This window comes from Mastacembelus armatus, chromosome 6 (assembly GCF_900324485.2).
Source record: "Mastacembelus armatus chromosome 6, fMasArm1.2, whole genome shotgun sequence".
NCBI lineage: Eukaryota > Metazoa > Chordata > Actinopteri > Synbranchiformes > Mastacembelidae > Mastacembelus > Mastacembelus armatus.
In genome coordinates this window covers 17,335,822-17,349,610 of record NC_046638.1, presented here as the reverse complement: position 1 = coordinate 17,349,610, position 13,789 = coordinate 17,335,822, and the positions used below count along the sequence as shown (strand labels likewise).

Genomic DNA, 13,789 nt, shown 5'->3' with positions numbered 1-13,789 from the left:
TAACCCATATCTGCTAAGTAGAGCTGCACAAACTTATACATCAATTTAATTTGATTACATTTTTCATATGGTGATATTTCACCAAAAAGTCAATTAGGATAGTTTCTGTTTTAAGCCTACTGATCACAGACATGTGACAACAGAGGAAGGTAGAGGAAGCAGAGAAGCAAAAAGAGAGCACAAAGAGACACCTGTTGTCACCCAGCACTGCACAATCCTGAGATTTAAGACAGGACAGATCCACAAACTCCTACACACACGACAACACACCTCTTGCACACCAATGTCATCTATAAGGCCGTATCAGAGTTGGTGTCTGTTACTTAACTAACTTATTAGTTAGTTTCTGTTACTTAAAGCTGTAAAAGTATTAAAAGATGTAATTTTTCAGGCATGTGAGACATGTAAACATGACATGACTTTAATGATGATTTAGAATATTATCGAAACAAGATATCCCCCAAACTGATAAGAATCCAGTTTAACTATTGACACATATGCAATAGGTGTTTGCAGTATTTGATGGTAACATTTTGTTTTTCTTTGTCTGATCCTTCAGTTTACAGAGCAGCCAAACGTAATTTTCAAAATTTATGAGATTAAACTCTCATTAAACTGTATTAGATACAATATTGATGTATAAGCGTGTTGTACTTTTACTACTGTACTTGCTCGAGGTGGAGCTAGCTTTAACTATGTTATCTAGTTTAGTGTGCAGATTCCCATCCAAGGGGTTGGGCTCCCTGGAAAAATGTTTACAAAGATACAGTACTGGAAATCTGAAGGGTTGTAAGGGAATTAGTGGAAGAAAAGGGAGGAAAAAAATTTGATGCACCAATTTGTGTTCAGTTTTTGAACTTTTCTCTAATTTTTCATGTTTTGTGAAACCTCACTGGGACTTCAACAGTTATTTAAATGAAACCATATGAGGAGTTTAAAGGGGAAATGTGCCTTTGAAATGCTAACAACCCAAACATCCCCCAACTGCTTTTTTACAGCCAGAAAGGTCAGAAGCCACTGGGCCAATCTTTAACGTGTTTTCTAAACTGATTATGATTTATAATCTAAAATGTTAACCCAAAAAGTATCTGGTAAATATATGTGGTACAGTAGAAAATACAATATTTGTCTCTGAATTGTAGTAGATGAAAATGAAATACTTAAATAATGTACTTCCAAATTGTAGGTAAAAACAGTACCTGAGTATTTATTCTAACACAGCTAAAACCTAAGACATGATTATGTACCCCAAAGTCAGTGTTTTCCCTCTTTACCTTAGTGAAGTCATTTGTGGTAGAAACAATGCAAAATCTTTTGTGTCTTGCATTCGGGGAAATTATCAACAAAAGCAGGAAGTTCTAGTCCATCAAAATTAAACACCCCACACAGCTTTTCCCCAACATACAGTCTAATGCTTTTCTCCCCAAATATTATCTTGAAGTTGTTTATAGTGGTATATCATTAGTCTTGTGAAGTATAAATCACTATAATCACAATATAAATAAAGGATGTACAACATTACAAACAACTTAAAAAATCTTTTTACAAAAGTCTATAAACTCCTTAACTCACCAATAAACAGGTTGATTCTCCATATTTAAACACATCATTTTCCACTTTTCCTGTTTTCAAACATACTGTCATATTAATAACTAAGTGATTTATATGCTCCATAAATCATATAGTTGACCTCCAAACATCCCTTTAACTTAAACATACAATGGTGTGACAGCTCAAGTATTTTTTTTACACTTTACAAATATGGAAGTCAGATTTAAATGCTAAAACAAATCCACACAGCTTTCACGATGAAGCGAGGGTTTAGCATAAGCTACTGGTCATCCCACACCAAGAAGGTTGTAACTGCAAAGCCCCTGAGTGTAATGGCTACGAAAGGATGCATTAATCAAAAAGAGTCTAGTGTTTCAAATGTTACACAGGCTAATTTTAAAGGAAAGGGTAGGAGGGTGAGCGAAACTATGAAGTTGCCAGGTTGGTATGTGCCATCCCACATGGCTTATTCAGTCAGGTACAAATAGAAAATCTTGCTTTTTTGTAAAACCACATCCTTCACTAAATACAGTCAGAGCTCAGAAGCTCATCCTCACTGCACACCTACACTTACAGTAGACCTACACATACAAAGGCCCACCTACCTTTTTCCATCTTTATCATCAATCTTGAATCACTCTTGATCACTCTTTCGGGCCATGGGAACATTTGACCCTGTTCACTTGAAATTATGTGAAAGTCAACTTTTTTTTTTTTTTTTTTTTTTTGCAGAAGATACTTTTACTTGTTATAGTATTAAAACCATTTTTTTAATGATAGCCCTGGTCTATTCAAGTGCCCTGGTAAACCACAACAGTGTCACAGTGAACCAGCACGCAGGACTGCGAAAATGAAGTATCTAAATGGAATTCAGCAGTCATGAATTTTATTAGAAATGTATTACAGTGGTGCTTGTGACATGTCAAAATGCCTTTTTTATGTATAAGAAGATCACATCACTCTCTAAGGTGGAAAAATGCAACATGGGGAACTCAAGGCTCTGTGCATTTAAGGTCAAATGCAAATACTTTATAATATAGTCAAGCTTTCAGATTTCTAGGTGTTTATCAAGGTCATGGTCCAAAAACACAGTTTGTAAAATGTCAAAAGCTGCTGCTGACAGCTTTGCTACCATTGTCTTGGATAAAATGCCTTCAACAGACTGTAGAAACATGGTGGGTTCAGAAAACTTGGAAGGTTATGCCATTTTTGTTTTTTTCTCAAGGGTGGGCAGATTTAGGGAAAGTCTTAATTTTTTCTCATTCCAGATTGACATTTAGTTTTATCTGTCTGTTGAAAGGCTTATAGAAAAAAAGAAATAAGGTAAAATGAACTGAAATAAGTCAGTGAAGATGTAGTGCTCTTTTCCTGGTTCACTCATTCGCTGACAGCTGTAGTCTAAAAACCTTCCTTTAAGGCTAGAAAATAGAGAACCGATACAGTGATATTTACTACTGGTGCTTTACACCGTATTATTGCACTGACAGATTGTAGAAGTTTTTCATTATCTGTGTGTGCACTGCCTTCACACTTCCTACAGGAAGCCGTGATGTGTTTAACTACTGTTCAGGGCCTAGAAAAACAACAGCCAGGTGACAGTAAATTGTAGACAAGCACATGATTTTGTCCAGTCTTCTAACCAGTCAATAAGTCAGAAGGATATCAAAGCTGGCTCTAAGCATCTGGGTGATTTGGGTCCTTTCCTCTAAAAATCACTGCTCAGGACTAATGGATCATTGCTTCATGATAAATCCCTCATAACAAGGCTAATAAAAAATACATTACATTTTTTGATTAATAAAATATGGATTTAGATGCAGAATCATATAAATTTTAGGGTTTTTTAATATAAGTGATGCTCTTAGACCTTAGCTTGTTAAAACTGCCAGAGGTAATGTCTATCCAATTATAGAAGAAGATGACTGATTGTATTTCATGTGATATCAAAACAGTAATTTGTACAAATGCACACATAAATATATGGTACCTATAGTACTTACATATATGCCAACACCCTATTAGACCCTACATAGACTATTCTAATCTGTAAATTAGGCCAATGATCTACTGTCTGCAAGTGGTTTTTAAGCGTTTCATTATCAACAGCCACTAGATGGTGCTGTAACCTTCAGAATGTCAACCTGACACTGAGCTCCCTTGTGTCCGTGCTCCCCGATGACAGAGACTAATATTGACTTAAAGATGTTTCAAATCAATATTTTTCATTATTTGGGATCCAGACGCACACAGCAAAGGAATATTGTCTTTATTAAAGTTCATTGTGCTGTATTATGTGGAGAATGGGGGAGAACAAAGACAGATACAGAGATGACAACAATATCCACAGTTAGACCGTTGTACTGTATTGCTTAGTTTCTCAGTAATTTTGGCACTGTTGATGGGATGTGCTGTGATGGTGCGCTGTCAGTCTGTGGAGCTGCTGAAAACCTGTCAGTGGGTTTGAGCAGAATGTATTACCCTCTTATTGGCCACTTTTTCTCGACAGGTAGACAAAAGAATGAAAGGAAATTGCACTAATTCATCATACTTCAGAATGGAAAACAAAGTAAACATTTTACAGCCTAAAAATAAATGTCAAATTGAGGTTAAGTTGTCAAACAATGTCAGTGCACGCATTAAAAAGTCAAAATACAATAAAAAGGCCCACCAATAAAACATAATGAAAACCCAGCCAGTTTGCCAGTGCTTCACCTAGGGGGCTCCACAATGCAGCTGTAAATGGGTGTATGTGTGTATTTGTGTGTGTGTGTGTGTGTGTGTGTGTATGTGTGTGCGAACAGCTGTGACAGCCACCTGTGAGGTGAAAGGAAGGCTGACCTGCGACACATGCTCATCTTTAGTTCCACATGACTGCGTGATAGAGATAGAGAGAGATGGAGACAGACAGACTACAGTATCTTGGGGACCACTTAGTTAAAATAGCCTCACCACATGAAATGAAAACCCAGCAAAATCCATGCGGGCTGAATTTTGTAGTGATGGTTTGAATATCCAGTGCAAAATGCAAGCAAACTCCTATAAGGCAGAATTAGGTATTAGATCTTTATTAATAATTACTCAAATTCTGGTTGCACTTGAAAATTAATCAAAAAGCAAATATAACCCTAAACAACATTAAAGCAAGCACAGAGGAAAGTCACATTATTTATTTGTGTAAGAATCAACTTTAAAATTAAACAAGAGTTTCACCACATGCCAACTGAATGTGACTGTGTTAAATTCCTCTGACACTACAGCTTCATCATGTCTGGCACAGTTCACGTGTCCGCTGCAGGACATCAGTTTATTTAACAGTTGACATGCGTTTTGTAAAATGTGTTTAGCCTATTGAACTGCCATTTGCAGCTCATTTACTTAACTTGCGTTAATAACTGCATCAGCGTGTCACCTTATCTTTCTTTTGTGTACGTGTATACAATGTATCAGCAGAAGAAATATGATGGCACACCTTCTTTTAAATGAGAGAAATCATCAGAGAAGAGCACTGAAGGTGCATTTGCATCTGCTGATTAGTATCATCTAACGGATTCAAAGCTAAAAGACTATCAGCTGGCCAGTAATCATATGCAGGAAGGTGTCCAGTATGGACAATTTAATGTGACACAGCTCCAGCACCAAAATCTGCTATATTTTATGTTTCTTTAACTGAGATTTAATTTTCATACATGCATTTAATCAAGACAAAAGAATGTTTGTTGAAAATCTATCAGATATGGTCAGAAATATGTTCTGAACAATGATGCCACAGTGCACTGCTCCACCCTGGAGTACACCTTGATATCCCTGCAGCGAAGTTATAAGTTACCTAGATATTCATTTGTCTTAGTTTGCTCATTAAGAGGGAATTAATTTTCCTGAACAATCCTCATTGCTTATTAGACACTTTATAAAGCTTTGTTGACTGAAAGAGTTTAGCTGTATGTCTATAAAGCTAAACACAAGACAAAATATTCGATTTACAACACGTGTCACGAGCTAGAGCCATTAGAAAACATTCTGTGAAAATCATGCTTTGGAGATGTAATGTAGTTCATCAAAAATACATGTGGTGCAAGAAGATAGCCGAAAGAAGCTCGGGTCATGCATCCAGTGGACACTGGCACAGCAGTTACAACAGCAGTGAATCAATCAACCTGTTCTAATAGTTCTCAGCTGCAACTTCATTTGAGTAGTATTGAGCTGCAGTATAAATGAAGCACAGCAATGCAATACTATCAATTTTTATAATGTTTGAGAACAAAACATGCCATGCTGTGTGACCTTCTCAAAAGGGTTAATCAAAACAGCCGTGTTTCTGTACCTATATACGTGTTGTTTTGGTTTTGACTTTTCAACTGCTGTGGTGAGTGAGAAAAAGCAGAGTGAGAATGGTGACAAAAAGACCCTGGAAAAATAGTGAAATGTCCCTTTAAACACAAGGACAGATGAGCGTTTCAGAAAAAGGCAAAAACAAATCAACATTACTTATGAAAAGAGGAAAAAATAGTCATCACATTAGAGGCAGATTATACACTGCAGTTTAACTTCATGGAAAATACCTGAATAATGAATCCAAAGATCTAGAAAGGCAGAAAGAAACCGAAAAACCATCATGAAATACAATACTGCATGAGAGACAGAACGACACAAAGGAGCAGAGAAAGAGAAATAAAAATCAGAATGTGTTATGCAGGACGGCTGCGTGTGGTTTCTGGGCCTCATGGTGGGAGAATCGAAGGTAGCACTCACAAAAAAAAAAGAAAAAAAAAAAAAAAAAAACCAAAAACAAAACACACGCTCACACACAAATACTCAACCACACCCGCCCACTTAACAAATTTATTTATGCACCGCTCAGCTAAAGCCTCCCACCCCCTCCAAACACAGAAACACACAGACTTTTCCCTCCCTCCCTTTCTCTCCCTTTTTCCTCCTCCTCCTTCCCTCATCCCTCTTTTTCTTGCAGGTCATGGGAGATAGCGAAGAGATAAATATCGCTGGCAATAAAAGGCCTGCATCATGAATAATAAAACAGCCTTAATCTCGACCAATGATTTATACATCTACAGGCTCTGATGGCCGCACACGCACACATGCGCAGGCAGGGAGTCACACATTGAACACTGTTAAATTGAGATGAATGGTGATGCAGAATGTGGAACTGGTGTTGGACACACACCCAAACAGTCACCTATCCATACACACACACACACACACACACACACACACACACACAGACACCCACCCACATGTGCTAAAGAAGAACACAAAAGATTCACGGTGAAAATATGGAGACGTGGGAAAAACACACAGTCACGCTGGTTCGGTGAGAAGACAGAAAGAAGGAAGAACGAATATTTGCAGACATTTTTTTCTGTTACAAGTCAAAAGCAGCATGTCTGAAGTATGATGAATAAGATGAATAATGCTTACCAGTACAAAATCCTCCCAGTGATCTGCCCACCACTGACAACAGGATGGGACTTCATGTCCACAGATCTCGGTAGATCTTTAACAACATGAATTGATATGAGGGGCAACAAAGGATATTCTCCTGGAATAATTGAGACAAAACAAAGGAAACTGTGATCACACCCTTTCACTTCTAATGAGGTAAATCCAGGGGGAAACTAGAGTCCCTGACAGAACTGACTGAATCTAAACCAATTAACGAGAACACATGTTGTAAATAGAGGCACAGTAGGTGTTTTTACAGTTGGCACAAAGCAAAATGCAACAGAGAGCAATGAAAACAAATTCATGTAATTAATCATGATGTGCATGAATCATGTGACTGAAACATCCACTGTAGACAAAAACTAGCAGCAGACCAAAAGTGATATGTGTTGAAATACATGAAACAAACATGTATTTCCACCATGTTTATTCCACCCTCATCTTTTCACCTGTGGGTTTGACTGGCAGTCTAATGATGTAATTGTGTTGCACGCTCTTCTTCTGCATTGTTTTAATGGCACCTGATTGGAGAATTAGCACCACCAGCTTTTATTTAGTGGACAGAAATGCTCATTCATTTTGCCAGTGTTCTCAAAATTCAGGTAAAATTTGGCCTGCATTTGGATTTAGATTGTTTCTTAACAAACTGCATTAGCTGATATTTTTTGTGCACTTGGGGGAAGAAAAAACCAGGCACGTAAACACAACACTGGCATTTTATCAGTTTTTATATCAATATGTTATTAGCAAACAGTTGCTTATTTAAACACGCAGGAGATACAGAGCAAATTTAGCATTCGCTTGGAGCCGTGTGTCTGTTTCACTGAGCAATTTAAGTCTAATGTTCACTCTCCTATAAGACTGTCTGTCTGATGCAAAAAGGACAAATGAGTAGACTAAGCAAGACTAAGCAAACACCGGCAACAAGTTCTCAATTTGTGTGATTTTTGTTTTTTATGTACATGTGTACTTTTCAATTACATTGTTTGTTGTCATCGGTCTTCGATTGGTTCGTGAGTGTGACTAAATAAAAACAAACTGATATAGGTTTTCATCATGCTTCACCCTCTTGATCCTCATGTGGCTCATATGAACAGAATGGAAATCTGACTTAGTACGCAGACCTCCCATGAAGTGCTTGAAACATTGTAACATGTTAACGGTGGCGCCACCATGTGGCCTGTTACAAACCTTTACATCTTTGAGTTTTCAACAATATTTTTTCTCCCATATGCTGACAGATAGAAATATGCATTCACTTCTACATTATCCAGCAGATTAATGCTCCCAGCAGCTTTCAGCAGTCACACTGTATTTTCTTCAGGAAAGGTACATTCTAGTGCTCCCTTCAATGTCACTTGACAAATAATGTGTGTTATATTATGCTGCCTGATCTGATTACTTTAACCTGTCAGTGGATGCAAACACACAAGCACACACAAATTAAATATATCAGACTCTGATCCTAAAATAACACAATTCCAAACCCACATAACATTTTTTGGTATCAACATAAATCAAATATTTCTCACACTGATGTTCTTTCTGTTGGCATGAAAAAATGTCAGTGGGTCAGAGGAACATTCATTTCGCAATAAAAACTCAAATTTAAACCATGTGTCTAGTTTGGGTTGAAGCTAGCAGGTTAACTCAGGACTTTATTGTTTTTGTAAAGAATATTTGGTTGTGAGACACAAATAAGAATAAAAACACAAAACACTTTTCAGAGGAAATAAAAATAATTTGATATAATAAAATAAAAACATGCAATATTATAATGAACAGTTAATGCTAGTTGATGAGCTATTTGCTTAGATTGCAAGTCACTGTTAATCCAGTTTGATCAAACTACACCACACCAGGCTGATGAATCAAATTAGTTGAACATCAGTGTAAAACTCAAAATTTTCCTCAAACTTTAACTTTGAATGTTGCATACTTACTGTGAATTTTAAACACAGCAAAAATTTGCTGTGTTTCTGTAGCGTATCAGTTTATTGATGCACAATACTATTTGGAATGCAACAACATTATTTCTTAGGATAACAAGACAAAACAACATGAATTTTAATGTTACAGTTATTAGATTTTGGATTCCTGAGAATATACATACATTCATGTTGCTAAGATCTCTCCCCACACAGTCCACAGACGCCGCCAGAGCTACATTTGTTGGTTTCATGCTTCAAATCCAATTTGTCCCAAAGTATTTGTATGGGATTGAGACTGGGTGACAGAGGAGGCCATATCATTATTGAGAGCACACCAACCTTCTGTAATAAACTAATGGACTGTTCGTGGTCATTGTCTTACTGCTGGTCAGAATGAATGCCAGTCAAATGACTTCCTGAAGATATAGCATGAAGCCTCAAGATGGATTGATAGCCATGCTGCTTGAGTACTCCCTGGATTTTGTGGAGTTCTCCAACTTGGCCTGTAGCCAAACACCCTCACAGATCTTCCCCCTGTTTCACTGTTGAGGTAACACATTACATACTTTCACCTCCCAGTTTATGGCAGGCCAGAGATTGTCCTAGTTTTTTATTACAAGTTAGGGCCTTTTCAGCAGGCAAGCAACTGATATTTTCAGTTTTTTGGCAATTGCTCTAAATGTATAACCCTCATCTTTCAAAACTATCACCGACTGTTTGTTAGCTGTTAGATACTTTAGAGGGTTTTAAATCACCAGAAATGTTAAACTTCCAAACAGCTATTTAAAGTCAACTGTTTTGAGCAGTTCAAGGTCTTTGGTCTTTAGGTCCATTTACTTTACTATGTTGAAACACAAAGTCTTAGCCTTCCAAAATAATACTGAATATTAATAAACTATATTTTAAATCTTACGAATTTTAGGCATATTTGAAGTTTTGGAGGGTACTGTGTGCAAATCCTAAGCTTAAGAACTTAATACTTCACTGATGATATAGTATATCAAATTTGTAAGCTCTGCCAAAATCTAACAAGTCAACATTTAGTTCATTTCACCTAAACCTTAAACTGAACCTGAATCTGAAAACAGACAATTGAAGATGAAGCAGATACAAAAATAGACAAATAATGCAAATTTGCTTTTAATTCTACCTGGTATACAGTAAATCACACAGAATGTATTTAGCACTGGGCTCAGTAAGATCATTTCTTAAGCTGTGTAGGAAATGACAGCTTCTTTTCATTCTCACCCACTCCTGGCCTTTATTTTGCTTGCATTCCTACTCCTCTGTCTCCTCCTCTTCCATTTATCCCTCTTGTCCTCACAAACTGAAAAGAGACAAGAGGGAAGAGATGAGAAAAAAGTTATTAGAGTCAAAGAGTAAAAAACACACAATGGTAAAGATTTGACAGAAATTACAGAGATTAATCGTGTAACTGTGGGACAAGGGGAAATTTTGAAATAATACAAATATAATGGGTACCTGAGTAATTATCAAATACACTTCACTAAACTGAGATGGATTAGCTCTATTCCTTTTCCTTGTGCCTCTATTTGTCTTCTACTTGCTTCTTCTATTGTTGAATTTACTGCAGGCCAGTGACAAGAAGCATGCTTCCTCCCTCTTTCTTCTTCTCCTCTTCCTCTGCCCTGCTACTGACCTTCCTCTCTTCTCCTGTCCTGCATTTCTCTCCTTTTCCTCCTGTTTTTCATCCACTTACTTTTTACTCTTCATCTTCTCTCGAGCCCAGCATTCTTCTCTGCATCTCCCTCTCTCGCCTCCTCCTCCTTCCTTCCCTCCCACTGGGCGAACCGTTGCAGACATGCCTGTTCAGTGCTACAACCCATTTAAGGCTCTGCTGCTGTAGCCACCAGGTAATTGGAGCTGGGTGCAGGACCAGCACAAAGAACATGGGATGGGGGGGGGGGGCATAAACATGTGTGTGTGTGTGTGTGTTTGTCTGTTGGTGCATGCAGAGCCAAAGGGAGAGAACAAAAACAGAAAGAAAATAAATAAAAATCTATCTCTCTCTCTCTCTCTCTATATATATATACATATATATCTATATAAGAAAATATCTATATTTATGTCCATAACAAAAGTAGTGACACGCACTAACCATCTGTGTGTTTGAACATGTCAAGGTTGCTGTGGTGCTTTTAATGGAAAGAGCCAGAAAGCATCACACAATAGTCAACTGCTGAAAAGTGAAGCAGAAAAATCATAGCAAGAAAGCAACTGTAAACACCCAGACCTATGGTGCTGGATGGCATATTTTCAAAATTTAAAACTCAAAAATAAGAGAACAACTGTTCTTTACCATTCACTGTTCTGACATGCAAACATTAAAGACGAACACATTCAATTATTTTTCTCCACATCTCTCCATGCCATGATTGGAGGACAAATAACTGCATCTGCAGATCACTTTCTCAATTAGTTATTAATCATTTGGTCTGTAAAACTTGGAACAACCTGGAACTTTAAAACTGTAAAAGGTGGAAAATACCTGTCACAGCAGGAACAGATCTACGGGAGGGCAAGAGGGGAGGCAGCTGACCACAAGCTGCTCCCTACCTGTGATCATCCCCCACATTGGTTTTATTCCTTTTGTCTAAAATTAAGAATCAAATTCAAATTCATCTTTTTATCTTTTTAAAAAATTAATAATTCAAATGTAAACATGTTCATATGAAATAAAGACATTACAAAATTGATGAAAAAAAATACAGACAAAATATACGGCACTCTCAACTTTCAAATCTATGTATATTTTAAGGATTATTGTGCTTTGTAGTTCACCTGTGAGTATAATTTCAAATGCTCACTCTTAACTACCTTCTTTTAGTGGAAATTATTTGATGCCTGTGAGACAATATTATTGTTGTGCAAGGAGTATATTTTATAGAAATCAATGCCAAGAGATACGGATACTCAAAGGATGTTACAATATATGATAATAAAAAGCAGTGTTACCACATTATATTTTTACTGTAATGTATCTTGTGTTGAAAAATAAAGTTTGTTGGAGTGACAGAGCAGCTTTTGTGTAGTGGCATTTTAGGTAGAAATTGATGGAAAGACTTTTGTTACCTGAGAAATAAAGTGTCAGAGCTTAACATCGGGTGAATTAAAGACCAGAGAGAAAACCTCTTTGGGAATCACTTGCATAAACTTGAGTTAAAATATTTTATAAGTAAAATATTGAGGTGTCACCAGGCTTAGACATTAAAGCAGAGCTGCAGTCACTTAGATTACTCTCTCTGGGAAACAACATATAACGTCATGTTGCTGCTGCACTCCGAAAGTTGATTTGAAACCGGGATTTTTGTTGTATTTCCATATAGAGATATTCACATTAATTTACAAAGTTTAAAGCTAATGCAATATAACATACTTAGCTAGAATAGCCACAGATCACAATTGAATCAGATGTGTTGAATTGAATTGATGTGGCTTTGGCACACCTACACCTGGATTTTATCCTTAAATCTGTGTGAAATTGCAGTTTTCTTAGCAATGACAGGAACTGTAATATATTGTGTATTTCCCTTTCACTGCCACATTCATGTAGAAGTTCAAATTCTACAGAGGAGAATAAAAAATCCTTTCAGCCACTCACAACACCACAACATAAAAGACCAACAAACATAAATACGGTGATAACTCATCCAGACACTTCAGACATCACGTTCCCCCTCTCGTCCCCACTTATTTCCCTCATCTATTCTCCCTCCATTTTGCTCATCCACACCTCTTCTCTGCCTCCAACTCTCCCTCCCTCATTTGGTCTCCTCCTCCCTCATCTCCTCTCTAATGCGTCCATCTTTCTCTCCCTATTCAGCGCAGTAGGGGAGAGCTGCATTTGAAGCTCATTAAGTAAAGACCTACAGAGCTCTGCGTTTGTGTGTGCGTTTGTGAGTTGTGGCTGTCTGGTTTCTCCTTACGCATTAAGAATTTATGACATATAACATCTAATATATGTGTCTGCTGCAGGACATACAAACAGATACCAGATGACATTTATCATAAATAATCTATTAATGTTGCTGACACTTCAAAATAGCTACTTTCAAATTCATTATGAAATTTACTGAAGGAAAAATCTGTATTTTCATATATTTAAGTTTCTTTGGTCACAGTTGTAACTGGTTTGTTCCAGATAAATCAATGCAATAAGTGGAAATCTTTAGACTAACAGTCATAAACTGATCTGATCTGGAAGCCATGCTGCATGCTGGAATTGCAGGCTGCATTCAGACTTACAATAACGTGATGTCAAAAAATGCAGCCTCCTCATCCCTGTCCCCACACAGTAGGCTCCAGCTAAAGGAAGCAGGGTTGTATCAACCAGACTATTACAACCTCATTTAATGTGTCTCCTGGCAAGTGCACTGCTTATTACAAGTGTTTTTAAGTCCTGACAAACTTTAATGCCAGGATCAGAACATGCACTATCAGCATACGTGATAATGACTGATAACATCCTTATCATCAGCTTACATTAGGGTTAGACAGCTAAAATACCAAGCTAGCACTGGGGAAAGTAACTGCAAGTCTGTGATGGACCTATGACTCCTGCCTGACAGTATAGTCTAAATTGTGAACTGCAAAGTAACAATGTCAATGTCCGTCTTACATATGTTCACAAACTATAAAAGACAACAGGTTATGTTTCTGTAGAGTGCCATGTTGCTTGGATTTGATCACCTAACTTGACACAGTAACTTTTGCAAAAGCCAAAAAAAGAACTGTGATCTGATCCTGGCAAAACACAAAATTCTCAAAATGAGACTGAGTATGAACTGAATGAAATAGCATCACTTACAGCTGTCTTTCATAAAATGCAT

General features: G+C 37.2%; 1 long non-coding RNA gene across 1 annotated transcript in view; it reads right to left on the bottom strand.

Moving 5' to 3' along the window:
• Nucleotides 1-9,633: 9,633 nt before the first annotated feature.
• LOC113133208 (uncharacterized) overlaps nucleotides 9,634-13,789 on the bottom strand; it is a 79,677-nt gene continuing 75,521 nt past the window's right edge. Inside the window, exon 4 of the long non-coding RNA XR_003295966.1 lies at nucleotides 9,634-10,266. This is a non-coding gene — a long non-coding RNA (uncharacterized LOC113133208). The remainder of the gene's footprint in view (nucleotides 10,267-13,789) is intronic.